This window comes from Podarcis vaucheri (genome assembly GCF_965113315.1).
Source record: "Podarcis vaucheri genome assembly, chromosome: 5".
Lineage (NCBI taxonomy): Eukaryota > Metazoa > Chordata > Lepidosauria > Squamata > Lacertidae > Podarcis > Podarcis vaucheri.
In genome coordinates this window covers 32,168,980-32,188,527 of record NC_138763.1, presented here as the reverse complement: position 1 = coordinate 32,188,527, position 19,548 = coordinate 32,168,980, and the positions used below count along the sequence as shown (strand labels likewise).

General features: G+C 43.6%; 1 protein-coding gene and 1 long non-coding RNA gene across 3 annotated transcripts in view; one reads left to right on the top strand and one right to left on the bottom strand.

Moving 5' to 3' along the window:
• Positions 1 to 471: 471 nt before the first annotated feature.
• ACSL3 (acyl-CoA synthetase long chain family member 3) overlaps positions 472 to 19,548 on the top strand; it is a 51,466-nt gene continuing 32,389 nt past the window's right edge. The window contains exons 1-2 of one of the 2 annotated variants that reach the window (XM_082221792.1): positions 472 to 488; positions 18,429 to 18,527. The gene's annotated coding sequence lies outside the window, so the exon portion shown is untranslated. Of the gene's footprint in view, positions 489 to 16,307; positions 16,324 to 18,428; positions 18,528 to 19,548 lie in introns of those variants that run through there. The other variant, XM_082221791.1, reaches the window with a different exon arrangement.
• On the bottom strand, positions 1,542 to 13,011 carry LOC309532056. Its single transcript, XR_014219562.1, has 3 exons — positions 11,639 to 13,011; positions 6,948 to 7,127; positions 1,542 to 2,051 (listed from the first exon to the last, which is right to left on the bottom strand). It is a non-coding gene; the product is annotated as an uncharacterized lncRNA (long non-coding RNA).

Below are 19,548 nucleotides of genomic sequence, written 5' to 3'. Positions count from 1 at the left end.
GAGCCTACTTTCCCCCAGCAGCAGCTGTTAATGGGTCTCCTGTGTCATTCACCAGCGGCCCGCCAGCGGCTCCCGTAACCCCAGGCCCGGCGGTGACCGATAGTAACCCTTCGCGCAGCTCCCTCGCGCAACCCTCCTCGCAGACACAGCCGTTTTAGAACGCGGCAGCGCCAGCCCCTCGCGCGCCACCCCTAGCCAGCCAATGAGGATCCTCCGCCGCGGCATATGGAATGAGGATGCTCCTCGGCGGCGGTGGCGATTGTGAGGTGCGCCAGCTCGGAGCGGAAGGAAGGGAGGGAGGGGTCGGCGAGCGAGAAAGAGAGAAAGGAGGCGGTGGCGGGGCATCTCCGCGGCCTGGGCGCCGCTCATTGGCTCCGAGGGGTTGGGCCCGCCCCCCGAAGCTGGAGCTACACAGCGCGACCGGCCGAGGCGACCCTCGGCACACGCGCAGATCCCTTCGCCGGCTTCCCCCTGCTCCGGCCGCGGCGGTGAGTCAGGGCTGTGGAGCCGGCCGGCCGGCCGGCGGGCGGGCGGGCGGGCGGGCAGGCGAGGGCGAGCCCAGCTTAGCGGGCCGGCGGGTCAGAGGCGGCGGCGGCGAGGCAGGAGGGTCTCAGGCGGCGGGAGCCTCTCAGGCGCTGGCTGACGAACAGGGTCTCCTCTCAAGGGGAGGGAAGCGCGGGATCGGGGCCCACAGCATAGGAACAGGGAGGCGGCCACGGGCCCGGAGGTGCACGTGGGGAAGGGGCCGGGGGTGGTCGCTTCGCGGCGCTAGGCCTGCTGGATTCGGGACCACCCGATTTCATTCCGGGGCGATTAAATCCCGAGTAACTTCACGCCGAGGTTACACGTCGGCACTTTCGCTTTTTAGTTTTATTTTTTTTTCGCTCGCTTGAGGCCCGCGGAGTTGGCAGCTGCGTGCACGCTTTCCCCCTCCGAGGGTTTTGCTTCCGAGCAGACGTGCCCTGGGTTGCGCCGCGGCATGTACTTACTAGGACGTCCCGCCTTCCAGGCACGTCTCTGCCGTGCCCCGGGTGGGTGTGCAAAGTCGTGCGCGGTGCGCCGGAAAGGCAGCGGCTTTTTCACACGTGCAGATCCGTCGCCTGGAACAAGAGTCCGCTGACAAATAAGCAGGCGGTGAGCTTGTGTCCGCAGAGTCGTCCAATGCAGGAGGCTCCGTTGTGGTCAGTGGGATTTAGACCCCAATATGTTTTAGGTTTAGAGGGAAAGGGACCCCTGACCATTTAGGTTTAGGGTTGCCTTAAAAATACCTTTCTTATACTCTCAGCTAGGAGGGAAAAATCAAGAGTTAGTAGAGCCTACACTCGAGTCGTGTAAACAATACTGGAGTGCATGTGCACACACAGTTCTAAGGGCTCTGTCACTTCGTGCCAGCTAGAATTACAGTTCCAATTCTCTGCTTGTGTAAAGATAGTGGAATGGCAAGGACTCCAGTTCTCTTTTAGTATGTTAGGAAGCTCTTCCAAATGTACATATAACAATATGATACTGGTTGCTGTACAGAAAATGTATATACAAGCATGGAAAGAGTAGGGAAAACCCACTTTTACACTGCTTTTCCTTTTGCCATGTACAAAAGGATAATAAAGCTGTAATCCTAACCCCTCTTAACTTGGGGTACACATAAATGAATTCAATAGGACTTGCTTCTCAGTAGACATGGTTAGCGTTCTGTCATTGGGTTAGGTTAGGTGGACCACCGCCCCTCCCCATGTATATAAAGACAACTTTCACTCAGATCCTGTTCCAAATATGCATGTTCATTGATACACATTGCTGGGGTGCATAACATGTTGCCAAGAAATGCAGATGAGGCCGCAACATGGCATCCATTCATATTAAGTAGGTTCTGGGTGTTTAGGGAAGCTGAAGACTCAAGCTGTTATGGATTGGTTCGGCTTGTTAACAGTGAAGTTGGTAGGGATTGGCTAGTGTTACTACGAGATTCTGATCTCTCACAGATCTGTCATCTCTGTTGGGTTGCAGCAACCTCTCATGGAGACATCTCCTGGTTTTTGTTTCCCTTTCTGATTCTAAAGAACAGGGAAAGATATACAATAGTGTTAGTGTGGAGGATGAAAAATGTAGCCTCCCAGTGAGACATAGTGGGCTGCAGCTTAAAACACTGCTTATAAACTGATTCTGAAAAGTTGATAATGAGAAATTGAAATGAGCATTGTAACTAGAGGATCACAGCTAACATGATTGTATTCATACTGGCTGATGAGGTATGCATTGAGTTTGTATCAACAGTGTAGAGTAGAGGCCAACCTGTAATGTTGCACTTCTGACATGATACTAGAATCAGAGTTGGAGAGGTAGTTCTTTGTTTTGAAGATGCTAATTGATTGAACTACACTGATACATGATTAATCATTAAGCGACATTGAAATCTTACTAGGGTTAATTAAATATCAACTGTTACGGTAAGCCTGCAACTTGCATGCATTTAATTTGTGCGTATTCAGCTTTATGCATGTGGCAAAACATAAAAAAATAAAATTAAAAAGGGGCAGGGTTCTGGGAAAAATGACTTTGGTAATTCCACCTACCATTGAACACAATGGGTTTTGATTATGCTGCGTGATTTTGGCTTTAGGCACAATCCCTGGAACGTAACTCTCACCCAAGTTGAGGGTCTACTGTATTGGTAAAACATAAGTACAGGATGTGCCTTCAAAAAATTCCTGCAATTTTTCCATGTAAGCCATATTTCTTAGTAGTTTTTTTCCTCATTTTCATTTCAGGACATAATTATGGCATTTTGAATAATTCAAGCCTTTTGTGTACTCAGTGGATCTTGTAGATAGGAAATTGCAGTTACTAATTTCAAATGGGCAAAAGTAGGGCTCTTAAAATATGAGATTTCACAACATAACTGATAGGCTTTGATTAGGTTGTTTCTTTGATATTATAGCTGACTATTCATTGTCAAGCTACCTCTCCATAATACGGGAGATCAGACATATTTATATTAAAATAAAACATTTGTGTAAAGAAAAATAAACAGCCAGACCATGTAGCATAGTTCAGTGGTAATGCTATTACTTTCTCTTTTTCTGGATTGCCAGAACCAGGGATGCCAACAGGATTTTCTTGGCCTAGTACACTGTATGTAGCTTGTACTTTGTCCCACACTCACCAAGGGTTATGAAGAAAGACATGAACCTTTTACATAGCTATACCCATTTTAGCATTTATATCAGCAGCAACTTTCCCCCTGAAGAATTTCTTTATCCCCTCATAAGTGTGAAAACAGTCTCCATGTTGCTACTACAGTTGTATCTCAGTTTACGAACTTACCGGTAATCCGTTCTGGAAGTCATTTCTTAAACCAAAACTGTTCTTAAACCGAGGCATGCTTTCCCTAATGAGGTCTCCCATCGCCGGTGCCCTTCCACCATTCGGCTTCCGTTCTTAGACCGAGGTAAAGTTTGCAAACCAGGACACTACTTCCGGTTTTGCGGAGTTCGTAAACTGAATAGTTCGTAAACAGGGCTGTTCTTAAACCGAGGTACCACTGTATAACCAATAAACACCTCCCAGCTGCATTTACCTAACCCCCACCCCCTCAATATGCCAGGGTTGGGCTACACTTCAGAGCTGTTAACTCTATTCCCTCTCCTCCCCAAATGGATATACTAATAATGATATTATTTTCATTGCAGGGAATTAAAATGATCGTGCATTCAATGATTGTTTTGCAAGTATTTAAACCTGAATGCAAGAGTATAAAGTCCTTGTTTCTACCTTCTTCCTTGCAGTAGCAGTTGTTTTTACTGGGCAGCAATCACAACTCTACAAGAAGAAAGGGTGGGGAACAGCTTCAGAATGAACCATGCATTCTCTTCTGTTATCTGAATCCAGGGGGGGAAATCACACACATCTGAAGGAAGACCCAAAGTCAGCTTCAAAATGATCCAGGGTTTTGAGGGTCTTCCCTGGTGGATGTTTGACTCTAATATTTTTCTCTAGCACTTGTCAGTCACACCTGTTGTTTCAAAAATTGGCTAGAAGCACTGAAAAGCAGAAATAGGCTGATGGCTCACAAAGCAGTTGTTCAGAATGGTGTCTGCATGTCTTGCTTCATAACTCTTGGTTCGTAAAGGCTAAAGACTTGTTTTTTAAAATTTTATTTGAAAATGAAGTTCAGAGTCCAAACTCTTTTGGCTTTGAGCCCAGTTTAGCAGTACTCTCCTCCTGCTGGGCCTGGAGAGGGAATTATACAAAACTGCCTCAATCTTGCTCTTCTGGTGGCACACTAAGGTTTCTATTACACAGGTGAATTTTTTGTGATCAGTGGTTTTGTCATGGTTTGGCAGTGTTCCTGCCAAAGTATATTGAGGTGTACCAGGAGTGTTATCTGTTGTTGAGGTAAACGTAATAATAGAGATAAGTGTAGGCAATGGTGCCCTACAGCATGTGTCTGGATGAGCAGGAAAGGGCATTCACCATAAATGTATGGATGGTATGTGGAAATTTCTAAAGGTTCAAAGCAGTACATTAAACAGCAAGGGTTATTAGCATGACAAAAAGAGACACGGGTGGCACTGTGGTCTAACCCACTGAGCCTCTTGGGCTTGCTGATTGCAAGGTTCGCAGTTTGAATCTGCATGATGGTGTGAGCTCCTGTTGCTCTGTCCCAGCTTCTGCCAACCTAGCAGTTCAAAAGCACACCAGTGCAATTAGATAAATAGGTACCACTGCAGCAGGAAGGTAAACGGCGTTTCTGTGCGCTCTGGCTTCTGTCATGGTGTCCCGTTGCACCAGAAGTGGTTTAGTCATGCGGGCCACATGACCCAGAAAGCTGTCTGGACAAACGCCGGCTCCCTCAGCCTGAATGGAGATGAGTGCTGCAACCCCATAGTTGCCTTTGACTGGACTTAACCGTCCAGGGGCCCTTTACCTTTACCTTTGGGTAGGCACTTTCTTCTTTATAGGAGTTCACACCAGAGATGATGAAACATACAAAGCTATATTTTTTCAGAATAAAATTGCATACTCTGGGAGGCAAACAGAGTTTCTTAAATTTGTAGGTCCTATATCACAGAACTATTACCCATATATGGTGGTGTAATATAGTGTTTATTTCTCTGCTATCACCTGCATGTGGGCACCTTTCATCATGGAAATGCTTTTCTATGTATGCCAGAAATTGCTTATCTCAGTGCATAGTCCTGTGTGTGCTGCAACATGTTCATAATGGTACCACAATTTATGCACTGGGCCTGTCCTTCAGTTTAACCCAGTAGGAAAGGCTTTGATGGTGGAAATGTTTTGTGAGCATATTGCAAAGGCTTCATTAATAAGGGCAATTGCTTATAACAAATGTTTAAAACATCATCATCTTGTTTGTGAAGGAACCCCAGTGTGTTTTGCGGAATTCGGGAAATATTTGTTGGCACATATTGGCCTGGTTAAGATGTAACATTAAACTATGGTTTATCAGTATGTGTTTGAATCTTGTCCGATACCCGTCTCCCTCCCTGTCTGGTAGGGCCACAATGAGATTAAAAGTGTCAATTAATAGCAGTCTGGTGTTGTACTTGCACCCTGAACTGTGTTTAAATCTGGGTTATTGAAACAAACAAAAAACTATGGTTAAAAATCACTTTGTCCGGGTTTGGGCATAATGATAAACCACAGTTAGTTTAAAAACAGAAGTGAAAACTTCCGATCTTGTGGCTGCAGAAAAGAGAAGGGGGCAGTGCATGACCCTGACTCTCTTACTCATATAATGATAAACCATGGTTTACTATTATCTTAATATAGTCAGTAATGTCGTGTGGAGCTCTAGTCAGACCTGCCAGCCTTCACTGTGGCCTCACATGACTTTTAGAGGTACCTTGTAGCTCTTTGGCTGTTCTCTGTAGGAGGAGACCATTTGTGTGAGCGAGATACTGTGCAAGAAACCTCAGCCCAGGCATAGACAAACTCGGCCCTCCAGATGTTTTGGGACTACAACTCCCAACACCCCGACCAATGTTCCTGTTAGCTAGGGAGTTGTAGTCCCAAAACATCTGGAGGGCCGAGTTTGCCTATGTCTGCCTTAGTCCCTATTTCTGCTTTCCTTATTGAAGAAGCTACTAAGGCTTCCTAGAACCACTAAGGTTCTACTGGTGTATAAGACAAGATATGTTTTGCTAGGATTTGCCATGGCAAACCATGGATTTTTTTGCTTTGCAATGTGTGAATTTACCCTAATTCTCATGTGTGAAAGAATGTAGAGTGCAAGGAATGCATATTTAAACAGTACAGTGGAACCTCGTGTTATGTACCGTCCTCCTTGCGAACACTTCAGGTTACGAGCTCTGCTAACCTGGTAGTAGATGCTCCTGGTTGCAAACTTTCCCCCAGGATGCGAGCGGAAGTCATGCACAGCAGCAGTATGAGGCACCATTAGTGAAAGCGCTCCTCGGGTTATGAACGGTTTCAGCTTAAGAACGGACCTCCAGAACGAATTAAGTTCGTAACCGGAGGTACCACTGTAAGAGGTTTGCTATTTTTTGTGCATTTTTATAGAACGCTTCACTAACAGTACAGGGTGAACATATAGCTTGTGTGACTTGTCTTAGAAAATAAATTTAAATGTAGCAATTAGACTGTTTTATAATTCAAACTTTATTCTTGAAATTGCATCATTGTAATTGTAGGTGAATTTGGGGGGCATCTTCTTACTTCCTATGTACATATAATGTACATAGATGGTATTGTATAAAAATGATATATATGACCTTAAGCTAGAACTCCTTAATCCAGGCATAGGCAAACTCTGGCCCTCCAGATGTTTGAGACTACAATTCCCATCATCCCTGACCACTGGTCCTGTTAGCCAGGGATGATGGGAATTGTAGTCCCAAACATCTGGAGGGCCGGAGTTTGCCTCTGCCTGCCTTAATCAGTTAATTAAAATATAATGGCATAGTTACCACCAACTGGCACAGATACGTCTTCTTTCCCCCTGTATAATCTGTAGCATGAGTCTAACGTGTAGCAAGCAGGCAGGAAGAAATGAGATTTTTACAGATGAGATGTGGGCCTTCTGAGAATTTATCTTCTAAAGTTCCCTGTAGTGTCTTGGAGAAGTTTCTGTTTGTCTGTCTGTATACCTGTGAATATCAAAACGGGAATTTAGAAGTGAGTGTGCATTCATATGGCTGCATGGAACTTATATTCTTTGCCCTGGAGTATATTATAATTATTTTAATTAATTAATTACTGAATGGCTTCTAAGCAGTTAATTAATTTTTGTTTGGATAACTTGAGTGTGTTAGAAAAGATGACTTATGCAGAGGGGTCAACAAAGATGTAGTTTCAGTGGGAGAACATTAAAAATGTGGGTACACTTATCCCAGACCACCTTTTTCTATGTGTTCTGTGTGTTCTGTGTGTTCCAGTGTTCACGGAGGGCCTGAGCCTGATGAGCTAACAATGGGTGGTATTCAACTTACTTGAAGTAGATGGATTAAAATGAATGAAGTTAGGTCCATTAATTGCAATAGGTCTCCTCTGAGTAAAGCTTAGTTGAACTTAGTTGAATAGCCTTAAAGATAGGCTAGCTACTCTGCTTTATGAGCATCAAGAGTTCATGGTTTGGGGTATTTGCTGTCTTGATTAGCACTGAAACCTAGTCCACTTGCTGTCCTTAGGTAATCACTTGTAGATCGCTTGTAGATACTTCAGACATTAAACACACTAAACTTAAATTACATTTTTCTTGTATCCGAGGTCTAAAGCACCTTCAACAAAATGATGGCATTGCATTTTCCTATTAAGGGAAGAAAGATGAAAATTACATGTTTCGTTTATGGTTTGCCAAAATCAGAAGTGAGGGGAGGGACAGAAGGGGCCTCTACTGCTGGCAGGAACTCCTAAGGTATTTAGGAAAACTCCTGCATTAAAAGAGAAGCTCCTTCAGCCCAAATATTTGTAGTTTGTGCATCTTACTGCTGGTTCACCAAGATCTAGTATTCATTTTGTGACAAACTTGTATCTGAACTGTACCACTTGCATAATTGAATGCTTTACTGTATGAAATCCTCGAGATAGTCTAATATTTTATTTGTAGAAGTGGGTGCAATATTCAGGTTTTACACTGTGAAATGCCCTGAGATCTATGGATGAAGGGCGATATACAAATTTGATTTATTATAGTTGTTGTTAATTATTATTATTATTATTATTATTATTATTATTATTATTATTCAGTTATGGAAGCTGAATCTGCAGTCTGAAGTGGCATAGTCATGGTGTATCACCTCAGTAAACACCAGGGACTTACGCAGTCTTTGCTCTTGTGGACTGGATAAGTTTGCATCTCACATCTCCCCTACCTGCAGCTTGGTCATTATTGAAGGCAACATGTCTGGGTATCTAGAGCTGGTGACTATAGTCTTCTGTTTATCCAATTAATCTTAGTCAACTACCAAGTGATACTTAGTCACAATGATGCTCTAATTCTGTAGACAAAGGACATCTGTTGTATCTATAGTAAGGAATGTTATCTCTTATGTTTGAAAGGCTTAGTAATAAAGGTTTTCATTGTTTCTTAACCATGCACACATGATGCAAGGCCTAAGCAACTTTTTGATCTCATTGGATAAATGAATTTGGTGGGAATTACAAAAGATGAAAGTGTTGGTGATGCTTGGCATCGTACAGCAATGAATTAGCACTATATACTGACCACATCTTACTGTAACATTTGAGGGTTACTTAGGTTTCTGAAAATACAGAACAAATGCCTTGAAGACCTCCTCAAGTGTGCCTGCAAGCCTGAAGTTGTAACATACACCCCTGCTCACATTTTTAAAGGCTCTTTTGACATTGAGACCTGAATGCACTCCAGAATTTGGCACCTCAAATGTCAACAAGGATAGCAAAAAAATAAGAAAAAGGACCATTTTATTTTATCAAAAAGAAAATAAGCATTCTTACTAAAAAAAAGTTGAAGAAGCTGTGTGTGTGTTAAAAATAGGTTGAATTAAAAACCAATAAAAGACTATAATTATATTGAAAAGCATGCCTCAGAACATAGAAAAACTAGGATGCAGTAAAATTGGTTAGGGAAAGTGGAGTGTTATGTTGGATGAAGGAGATTTGGCTGAAGTTGATATTGGAAGGAAAACTGATACTGAGTAGAACACGGGTGGTGAACCTCTAGACTAGAGTCTGCAGGTCCAACTTGACCCAGCAGGGGTTCAGATTTAGTCCACAAGCATGATTTCCCCAAATTATGCCCACCTGCAGTAAAGCAGTAGTCTGTGATCACCAAATGAGCAAAATAGAATGAGAGATGTAGCACAGGAAAGGGGCAGATTTCCCTCAAGAGGAAGGGACCCAATTAGGGGCTTGAAAGCACAGGATAAAAGGAGCAGGGAGAGAAAGGGACTGGCTGAGACACAGAGAGACTGGGATGACAGAGTAAAAAGCTAAAAGAGAAGGGTCATTCTGCCCTATGGAGCAGAAAGTGGGTGAAGTAGATGGGCTTGGGGCTGGTAGAGAAGGCAAGGGGGGAAATGAAGGGTTTGGCTAGCCAATGGACTTGCTTGCCACGGAAGAAGAGCGAAATTTCATATCTTCCTTTATTTCTCAGTTGTTGGAGTTTGTTGGGGTGGTAGTATGGAGACCTCTAAAGTAAGAAGTAGCAGAGGATAGAAAAGAGACAAGGACAGTGATGTGTATTTGCTACTGTGTGGAAAGTAACATTTCTGTAGTGGGTTCCAAAGATTCCTAGTTGCTAAGGTGAAAAACATGTTTTATGCTCAAGTTGGGCTTAAATATTAAAATACTAAAGACTACAAATGCTGTATTCCTGGTAGTAATTGGGTGTTAAAAGTTTTAAAATGGTGCCAGACAGGAAGCTTGTCCTAAATATCTGAGGTATGGCTCCTACAAGTGCATCTTTATTCTGCTGTCCTAATGAGTAGAAGGAAAAGGATTAATTTCTTTTGTGGGTTTTCTGGTGGGAGCCCTGGGCCTTTGAAATTACCAGATTAGATATTGTGGGGAAAGAAGTAAGATTTTAGGTATTTGCATTTTGGCTTCACATGTTTAGAAGGTGTCTGTTGTTCTTTTCTTTAACTTTCAATTTAGAAGTGTTTAGAAAGATTCACAGTGAAGAAATCAATTGATTTCACAGGAGGTGTTGTATCTCTTGAATGTGCTCTGACTGAGTTACTTTAATGGAGATTCTCTCCAGGCCATATTAACTTCACTTCTCAGGTACAGGCTACCAAAACAAAAGCTGGATTTTTTTGGGTACTTTGTAACAAATTATCCAACATTCAGTTTCAAAGTGTTTAACACATGAATGACTGTAGCTCAGTGGTAAAGGTAAAGGTACCCCTGCCCGTATGGGCCAGTCATGTCTGACTCTGGGGTTGCGCGCCCATCTCGCTTAAGAGGCCGGGGGCCAGCGCTGTCCGAAGACACTTCCGGGTCACGTGGCCAGCGTGACAAGCTGCATCTGGCGAGCCAGCGCAGCACATGGAAACGCCGTTTACCTTCCCTCTAGTAAGCGATCCCTATTTATCTACTTGCACCCGGGGGTGCTTTCGAACTGCTAGGTTGGCAGGCGCTGGGACCGAGCAATGGGAGCGTACCCTGCCGCGGGGATTCGAACCGCCGACCTGACGATCGGCAAGTCCTAGGCGCTGAGGTTTTACCCACAGCGCCACCCGCGTCCCAGTGGTAGAGCACATGTTTTGCATGGAAAGGATTCCAAGTTCAGTTCCTGGTATCTCCAGGCAGGGCTGGGGAAAAACTTTGTCTTGAAACTCCAGAGACCTATTGCCAGTCATTGTTGAGAATGCAGACCATAAGCAAGCTGGACCAGTGGTCTGATTTGGCATAAGGCAATTTATACCAAAAGCACAACTAGCAGAAGGAAACGCCACATGTTAAAAGAAAGATTCCTTGGAGACTACCTCTCCCCATACATTTACTGATTGCTTCCTTGGCTTCTGGTTTGTGATTATCACAGTTGGCTGCAATGTCTGAGTTGTGCAATTTGGATTGTGACTACTAGTTAATAGTAAGAGATATTCAGCAAGTTACATTGACAGGTGATTGACATCATAAAGCATCAGTCAATACCAGCCCTTGCTAATTCAACCCGAAACCTACCACTAAGTAACAGTGGGAAAGTAATAGGGAAAGTAATAGGGAAAGCACATGAGCCATGAAGAAGCCACTATTTCCTCCTTTCCTCCTCCTTTCCTGCCTTCTGTCATGCAGTTATTTTATAGCCCAAGCAAAAGATGCTCCTTCTTGCTTGCCTAGTCTTCACTATCAATGACTGCATGAACAATTCCTATTCTCTGTTGCTCTGCTATTTCTGTTGTCTGCTACTGGAGATAACCCTACCCCCTGCAAGATTCAGTGTACTGAGGAAAGTACTGGAAAGTAGTAAGATGCTTTCAGTCCTCACTGTGCCCTGTGTTGTGGAATATCTCTCCTATCCTTTCCCAATCTCTGAAACTGTTACAAAAAAAGGGTCATGCACAGTCATTGTGTTGCACAACTAAGTGAGATACTGCTAGCTAATCAGTCAATCTTAAACTACTTCATAAAGTCTATGATGTTATCTTTATGGACCTTACACTTCTGATTGCCATACCTCAGATAGTGTGAGACACCTGGAAACTACTGAGCCTCTTGGGCTTGCTGATCGGAAGGTCGGTGGTTCAAATCCGCACAATGGGGTGAGCGCCCGTTGTTCTGTCCCAGCTTCTGCCAACCTAGCAGTTCAAAAACACACCAGTGCAAGTAGATAAATAGGTACCACTGCAGCAGGAAGGTAAACAGCGCTTCCATGTGCTCTGGCACTTGTCACGGTGTCCCACTACACCAGAAGTGGTATAGTCATGCTGGCCACATGATGCGGAAAGCTGTCTGTAGAAAAAAGCCAGCTCCCTCAGCCTGAAAAGCGAGATGAGCGCCGCAAACCCATAGTCGCCTTTGACTGGACTTAACCATCCAGGGGTCCTTTACCTTTTCTCTCTCTATATATGAGTCATCTGAGGTATATATAATTTAGATTGCCAGCTTTAAGCTGTGGCTTTTCGATTCTCTCAATGCAGAGTTCATCTTTGGAATGAATTGCCATAGATTGTTCTTATGCCCCAGTGCATAAAATAGCTCTCTTAAAACCACTTAAGGGATGACTAATGTGTTTGTGGCCATTAAATCAGTCTTGTATTTAACAATTTGTCAGGTAGCTGTGAGTGATGAGGAATTCTATGCAGGTGAGTACTCTTGCCGCACTCCACTTGGATACAGTGTTAATGGCAAAGGATGGAAAACTCCTTCTCTTCCACATTCAACACAGGAGGGACGCCCTTTGCTTTTCTTTCTAATAGAAGGCAAGCTTTTTGTTTTGTTTTCACTAGCCTGCTAAGAGGCCACTAAGTTTGCATTTCCATACTAGCTGCAGAGGAGGGGGCTTGCACTACATTTTTTGCTGGGGAGTAAGCTTTGTGAGCTTAATTTCCAAGGCTGTGCTAAATCACAAAACACTATCTTTAATGTAGAGAATATACTTCTGGGTTTTAGGTAGCAATTGACTAACAAAGGGTGAAAATCACCCTGCTCTTGTGAAATCCTCTACAGGCATCTGGCCAGGAATTCCTTTCTAAAGTGAGCAGTGCTGGGGCTCAAGACCCTGTGGAAGTACTAGCCTCTTATATTGGAAGGGTTTATTCTAATTTACAATACAGTATGGTATAATTACTCGGGATAAGAGGGAGAACACTTGTGTGTGTGGTCAATCCTAGAGGTAAGATAGCTATGCTAGTGAGTTATAGATTATGTCAGAGGTTTTCAACCTTTGTGAGTACTTGACTAGCTACATTCTTTCTGTGGGGCTCAGGAGCCCAGTTATGTCACCACTTGCCTGCAGAGCTGGCAGCCTCTCACCTGTTTTTGAACACCCTCCCATGTGGAGTTTTCCCTTAGCCTCCTCTACTCTCTCCTCTCTTTGGGAGTCCTCTGAGCTGCCTCCCCCCAAAGAGAGGTGCTTTCCAGAGGCACCATTCACCTGCAGAGCTTATAGCCAGGACTGCTGCAATAAACAGCTGTGCAAGCATCAGAGAGGGCATCAGAGGTAGGACAGAGGGACCAGAGTAAAGTGTGACAGGCACCAGTGTTGCCAGTGACACCCCTGACCATCATTCAAGGCACCCCAGGGTACAGCGGCACACTGGTTGAAGACCACTGGATTATGTGTTTGATGGCACTGCTGTGTTATAATGTCCAAGGCTAAATCCATGCATTTCCCATTAGTGAGGAGCCAACATTAAGCTCTGCATCTGGTTAGCCAGTACAGCATCTAGTTAGCCAGAAGTACTGACAGAATGCTGAGCTAAGACAACTGCTTGTCTGATTTAATACTGGTTGCCATGTCTTCCCGATACTGTGTATATAACATCAAGCAGCAGTTGCACAGGTAGAGCTTTCCTCATCTTCTTGATGCAATTATGGAAGGAGCTATAGTAATTAACCTATAAAGTGATAGAGAGGGGCAAGGATTTTTAAAAAATCAATTCACAGGTAAGCAAACAAATGGTAGACATTTACATTTGCAGTTACTAAACATGAACAATAAAAACCTTATTAATTCACATCATTTTTTATAAAGTATAGCAATTATTTGTTTGGCTGTATTAGCAGAATAATACTATGTCTACTGCAATGTAGAATGAATAAGAATACCCCACAATTGCCACCTGAAAACTTGTTTTGCCTGAAAGTTTGTTTATAATTTAAAAGGCCCCCAGGAACTTTGAATCTAAAGGCGTATTAATAAAATATTTACCAAATAAAATCTTAAGGCTGTTGGTGTGCCCAATACATGGTCATTTCACAGATCACTAGACTGTATTGCTTTTGTGTGGCAATCAACATTTAATGTTTACTATCCTACTACGCGGGTGGCGCTGTGGGCTAAAGCCTCAACGCCTAGGGCTTGCCGATCGAAAGGTCGGCGGTTCGAATCCCCGCGGCGGGGTGCGCTCCCGCTGCTCGGTCCCAGCGCCTGCCCACCTAGCAGTTCGAAAGCACCCCCGGGGGCAAGTAGATAAATAGGTACCGCTTACCAGCGGGAAGGTAAACGGCGTTTCCGTGTGCGGCTCTGGCTCGCCAGAGCAGCGATGTCACGCTGGCCACGTGACCCGGAAGTGTCCCCGGACAGCGCTGGCCCCCGGCCAATAGATGTGAGATGGGCGCACAAACCCCACAGTCTGTCAAGACTGGCCCGTTCGGGCAGGGGTACCTTTACCTTTACCTTTATCCTGGTGAGCTAATAAAAAGCTCCAGAGTAAAACACCTATGTCATGTGTCATAACAGTTTGTTTACCTTCACACCCCAACTTGCTGTTGACTTGCTCAAATTATATAATTTTGATGACTATCCTGGTAAAAGATCTATTTCACTTTACTTTTGCTGTTTCATTACAAAAATAGAGTTTGAAATCAAAGTAAGCATTCCAGTCCATTAGGCTGCATATGTGCCTTAAGGGTGCAGATTGTCAAACATGGTGACAGGACCTGCCCAAGGGATGAGGAAACTGGTCATCCAGACATTGTTGTACTTCATTTCCGAGCAGCCCCAGCCAGCCGTGCCAGTGAGCTGCAAATAATGGGAAGTGTAGTCCAATTTTTAATAAAGTAACCTTCAGGAAAAGTGTTGCATGAAGTATCATACGATACCCGTAAAGACCAACACAAGGCAGTTTAATCGACACTCCTATAGCTGCATTGAAACGTAACACATTCAAGGAAGCAGGGAAAACCCTACATGTTTGTGAGATCGCGCTTAAAGCATGTTGCAGCTCTCCTAAACTCGTGATAGGCTCGTTGGGCGTTTCCCAGTACCCGCTCCTGTGCAGAAACATGTGCAACCGGCTTCCTTAAAACTACTGGGAGCTCTATAGCGGAGCTCCCCCCCTCCCCACTGAAACAACCGCAGCCGCACCTTTTGGCTCCAACCCGGCAGCCAAACCTTGCTTATCTTTTGACACCGAATCCCTGTGGAATGCGCGTGAAGCCAAGTTTCCTCGATGCGCGGCGCGCCCCTCGAGGGGAGGGCGGAGTTTACGGGCTGGGGGCGTGGAAACAGGCCAGTGCCTGCCGGCTTGCAGCCACGTGGGCTCCGAGCGGCTGCTTTTGTCTGGGTCTCGGATGGGGAGGGGCGGGCTAGAGGGAAGCGGCCGCTGTTCGAACCGCGTCACAAAGCGGATTTTCCGTTTCCACGGCAACGCCTCCTCCTCCTCTGAGGCTGCTCTCAACCCCCGGGACAAGGAATCGGATGGCAGTGGGTGCTGCCTGGTACACCTAGCGGGTGGGGGGCGGGGGGACGAAGGTCGCCTCCCCCCCTCCCGCCTACCAAGGGATCCCACTTGGCCAGGTAAGGTTTGCACCCCAGCCAGAGTTGCACCATTAGGAACAGCGCAGCGCCTCCTCCGTCATCCGGGTGACGATGCTGAAAGACGCCAAGCAAGCGTCACTCGGCTCACTCAGCGCTTTCTCTTCGCCAACTTCCACGCGTTTTCCCCGAAGCTATATATAGATATATATAGATACAAGTTGCCTCAACGCTTACCTGTTCTCCTGTTAGAAATGAATGGCGAAAGGGCGATTGTTCCGTTCTTTGGTTTTAGCTCCAATTTTAAGATGCTTATACCCACTACTGGTTTTTGTTTTTTTAAGATAGCGAGCCACAAGCCCAGCGGAAGAAATAAAAACATTAAGGCACGTGTGCTATCAAAAAGGAAAGAGGCCCCAAATAATCTTTCCTTTAATTCATGCAATTAGTTCCGGATTTGACAGTTTCCCCTTGAACTGAATACTGCTGCCGCATAGCTTTTGATGGGGCTAGATTATCACCAGGCTTCTCACCCAACACCTGTTACTGCTGCTAGTTGATGAAGTAGCTGAAGACTTAACTGCAGTCCTATGTACACTGACCCAGGCTTCCTAGTAAATGTGCATAGGATTGCAAGCTAAGGTTGCAATCACACACCAGAACGTAAAACCAATTTAACTCCCATCACACTTTGTAGACACACACAGGATTGTATGTGAAGTACATATAAAATAGATCAGTAGCTTAAATTTTGTATCTGGGTGTTTTCAATCCATTATTTTCCTGTATTGTCGCCACCCAAACTGGGGCAGAAGCAAATGGTTTGCTGGTTCACTGTGGAGCCTGATAGATGTTACAGCAAAGTAATTTTGTGACATATTTTTCTTTGTTTGCAGTATAGCCCTGAAATGCAACTGAGCAGTGCACAGAAAGTTCAGCAGGTAGTAAAATTAAACTGTATAATGTGCAAACAACTTTATGATATATTTGTAAAATTAATAGCAAGGTGCATTTGTTTTTATTTATTTATTACATTAATAGTCCACCTTTCCTCCAAGGAACTCAAGGTGGCATACATAATTCTCCCTCTCCTCATGTTAGCCTAACCTCCCTCACAGAGTTGTTATGAGGATGAGTGATGGTGACTGGCCCAAGGCCACTCAATGAACTTTATGACCAAGTAGGGTTTTGAACTGGACAGTCTCCCAAGTCTTAGTCCATCACTAACCATTACACCACACTGGCTTTAGCTGATACCTCATGCATTTATACTTCTGCTCTGCATTATACTTCTGCCCTGTAAAAGGTGCAGGGGAGCAACTGTGAGTAGGATTGTGTTTTAAGTGGGAGTTTCCTTTTCATTAACAGCTATAAAATCACATCATGTACTGTATGGGCTTACACATTGTTTCCCTTCCATGTTTAACTCTACCAAGTGAAACCCTTAAATGCACAGTTGACAAACAGCCACAAAATACCCAACTATGTACGCTAGCGGAAGTGCATCTGATGATAACATATGCAGGCTATTGCAACCAAATAAAAGTATGTAGTGAGTATGGTGATACCAAGCCAGAAAAATATCAGGTTTTGTTTCCGGATTAAATATGAAGTGTAATATTATTGCCCCTTCAACACCAGAATCATTGTCACATTCTGCATCTGTTTTTATATTTAATCATTTCGTGCATCCTTAAATTGTGTATAAATTAAATTGATAATAATAATAATTCTGATAATCATGGGTCTTTGTTAATCTTTTTGATAATTTGTTGATCTTTTTGATAATTTGACTGTGCCTCATGCACTGTTCTCAGAAAAAAAGCAACCAAGTTCAGATCTTATTGAACATTCCATAACTTTTCCTTAGGCTATCTGAATGGAATTCATGGATTGCAGTTTGAGAAACTGTGCTCTAGGACTTCACTCTCATATTATCTCATATTATCATAGAACCATAGAGTTGGAAGGGACCCCAAGGGTCATCTATTCCAACCCCCTGCAGTACAGTAATTTTTTTCTCAGTGTGGGACTTAAACCCACAACCCTGAGATTTAGAGCCATATGCTCTAATGACTGAGTTATCTAGAAAAACCTCATTATTCTATATTAGATTTGACTGTTGCGAACTGAGTTGAATGCTATTGTTAAAAAAGAATAAAGCTAATCAAGGTTAGGCAATTGTCAAGGCAAAAATGAAAACTGTACACTAGAAGTTCTTATAGTTTTAAGCATTTTTGAATTCTTTTGGATTCTCACCTTATGATCTTGGGGGCAGATGGCCTTGGCCTTCCTTAGGACATATGTGCAAAAGTTGAAGAGAGAATTGTTTTGTTAAGCCCATCAGTAATTCTTCTAGCCCAGTCTTTCAGCATGTTGTTCTTGCATGTTTGAAATTTCATTATTGTTTGCAAAGTACACATTTCTGCTATTTGGAGGATACAGGCTGTTGTGACTTAATTCCTCTGTGTGAGATAGTGGGCTTTTGTGTTGTCCGCAAGAGAAGCACCTGAAGATGTTTTCTGTGCCAGTTCCTAACTGTAGTGACCTGGTGTCTGCATCCACTGCTGTGAGCAGGACTCAAATTTTAGAGTACTGGCAAATTATCAAAAAGCAATTGTTCCCTGTGACGTACCAAAAATGGAATACCACACATGGTGGTAGATGTGCATGATCTGTTAGACATGGGCTAGTAACCAACAGAATCCAGATTTGAGTGGATGGTGCACATCTCATAGTTGGAAATTGGCCTGTGACTTGGAATCAATATGATGTATAATTGCTTAGTCTTGGATGTTAGGTTTTAGTTTTTTTGGTTGTGAGCCTCCCTGAATGCTGTGTTGGTGGGATACAAATCCAGGAAATAAATAGAACGGAATGCAATGGACTATGGGGTATCATGGCAGTAATTGTATTTTGTCTGTATCTAATTAATGTAGTGCAACTTGGAAATTTTGCAGGTTGGATCTTGCAGCTATTTAGGTGAAAGGGCAGCAATTAGTTTTTTTATAGTTGCTTTAATTTAGTTTCACATTTTTGTCTTTAGATTTCTGCAACGTTGTGGGTGAAATACTCAGCTGAGACTGAAGCGCCTAGAAACTGCTGTCCCATCGGTACCAACCACAACAATGAGAAGTCATTTAAGGTTTCTTTGTCTTGACACTTTGTGCTTTATTCTAGTTTAATTATTCGCCACAGGATTATCAGATAAGCTGGTAAACACATTTTTATCTGGATTTCCCCCCACTTTCCCATTTAAGAACCGTACCTCTGAAAGTAATTATTGTATAATAATTGTATAATGGGATCAGTCAGTGCATTTCCTAGAACTCTGGACAGACTGATTTTGAATAAATCCTAAAACACATTTTCTTTGAAACAGGCTTTAATACTTGAGTGGAACCTGGCAAAAAATTATTTAAAGCTGCATCCATAATATATTATGTCACCATAGAGATTGTGGGTAAAATAAAGCAAAGAAAGACTATATAAGCCACCTTGCTCCTTGTAGTACCAGGGTGCAGTTTAGAAAGGGTGAAGTGGGGAATCAACCTGCCTTCTCCCTACCCCCTTGTATTTCAGAGTTGACCGGGACTACTTGTTAGCAGGTGCTCTTGAAGAATAACTGCTCTTAAATATGCCAACTTTGCTGCCACATACACCCGGACAACACCATTACTGGCCCCAACAACATCACACATACCATCTCGGGACTATTTAATTGCTCATCGTCTAACATTGTGTATGCCATCAAATGCCAACAGTGTCCTTCAGCTCTCTATATTGGACAAACAGGCCAAACCTTACGCCAAAGAATAAACGGACATAAATCTGGCATCAAGAATCACAAAACAGAGAAACCAGTAGGAGAACACTTCAATCTCCCAGGACATTCTATACAAGATCTCAAAGTAGCTGTTTTACTACAAAGGAATTTCAGAAATAGACTGGAAAGAGAAGCTGCTGAATTGCAACTCATTACCAAACTTAAAACCATGGAGAGACCTGGTCTGAACAGAGACATTGGATTCTTATCTCATTATACATGACTAAGCCATTTCTCACCTTCTCACCCCTTGCCTTTTCCTGTAAGACCTATTACAGTCGTTAAGAGTCGTCAACAGGCTCATCTCAGCTATCTGCCAATCTCCCATTCCCACCACCCT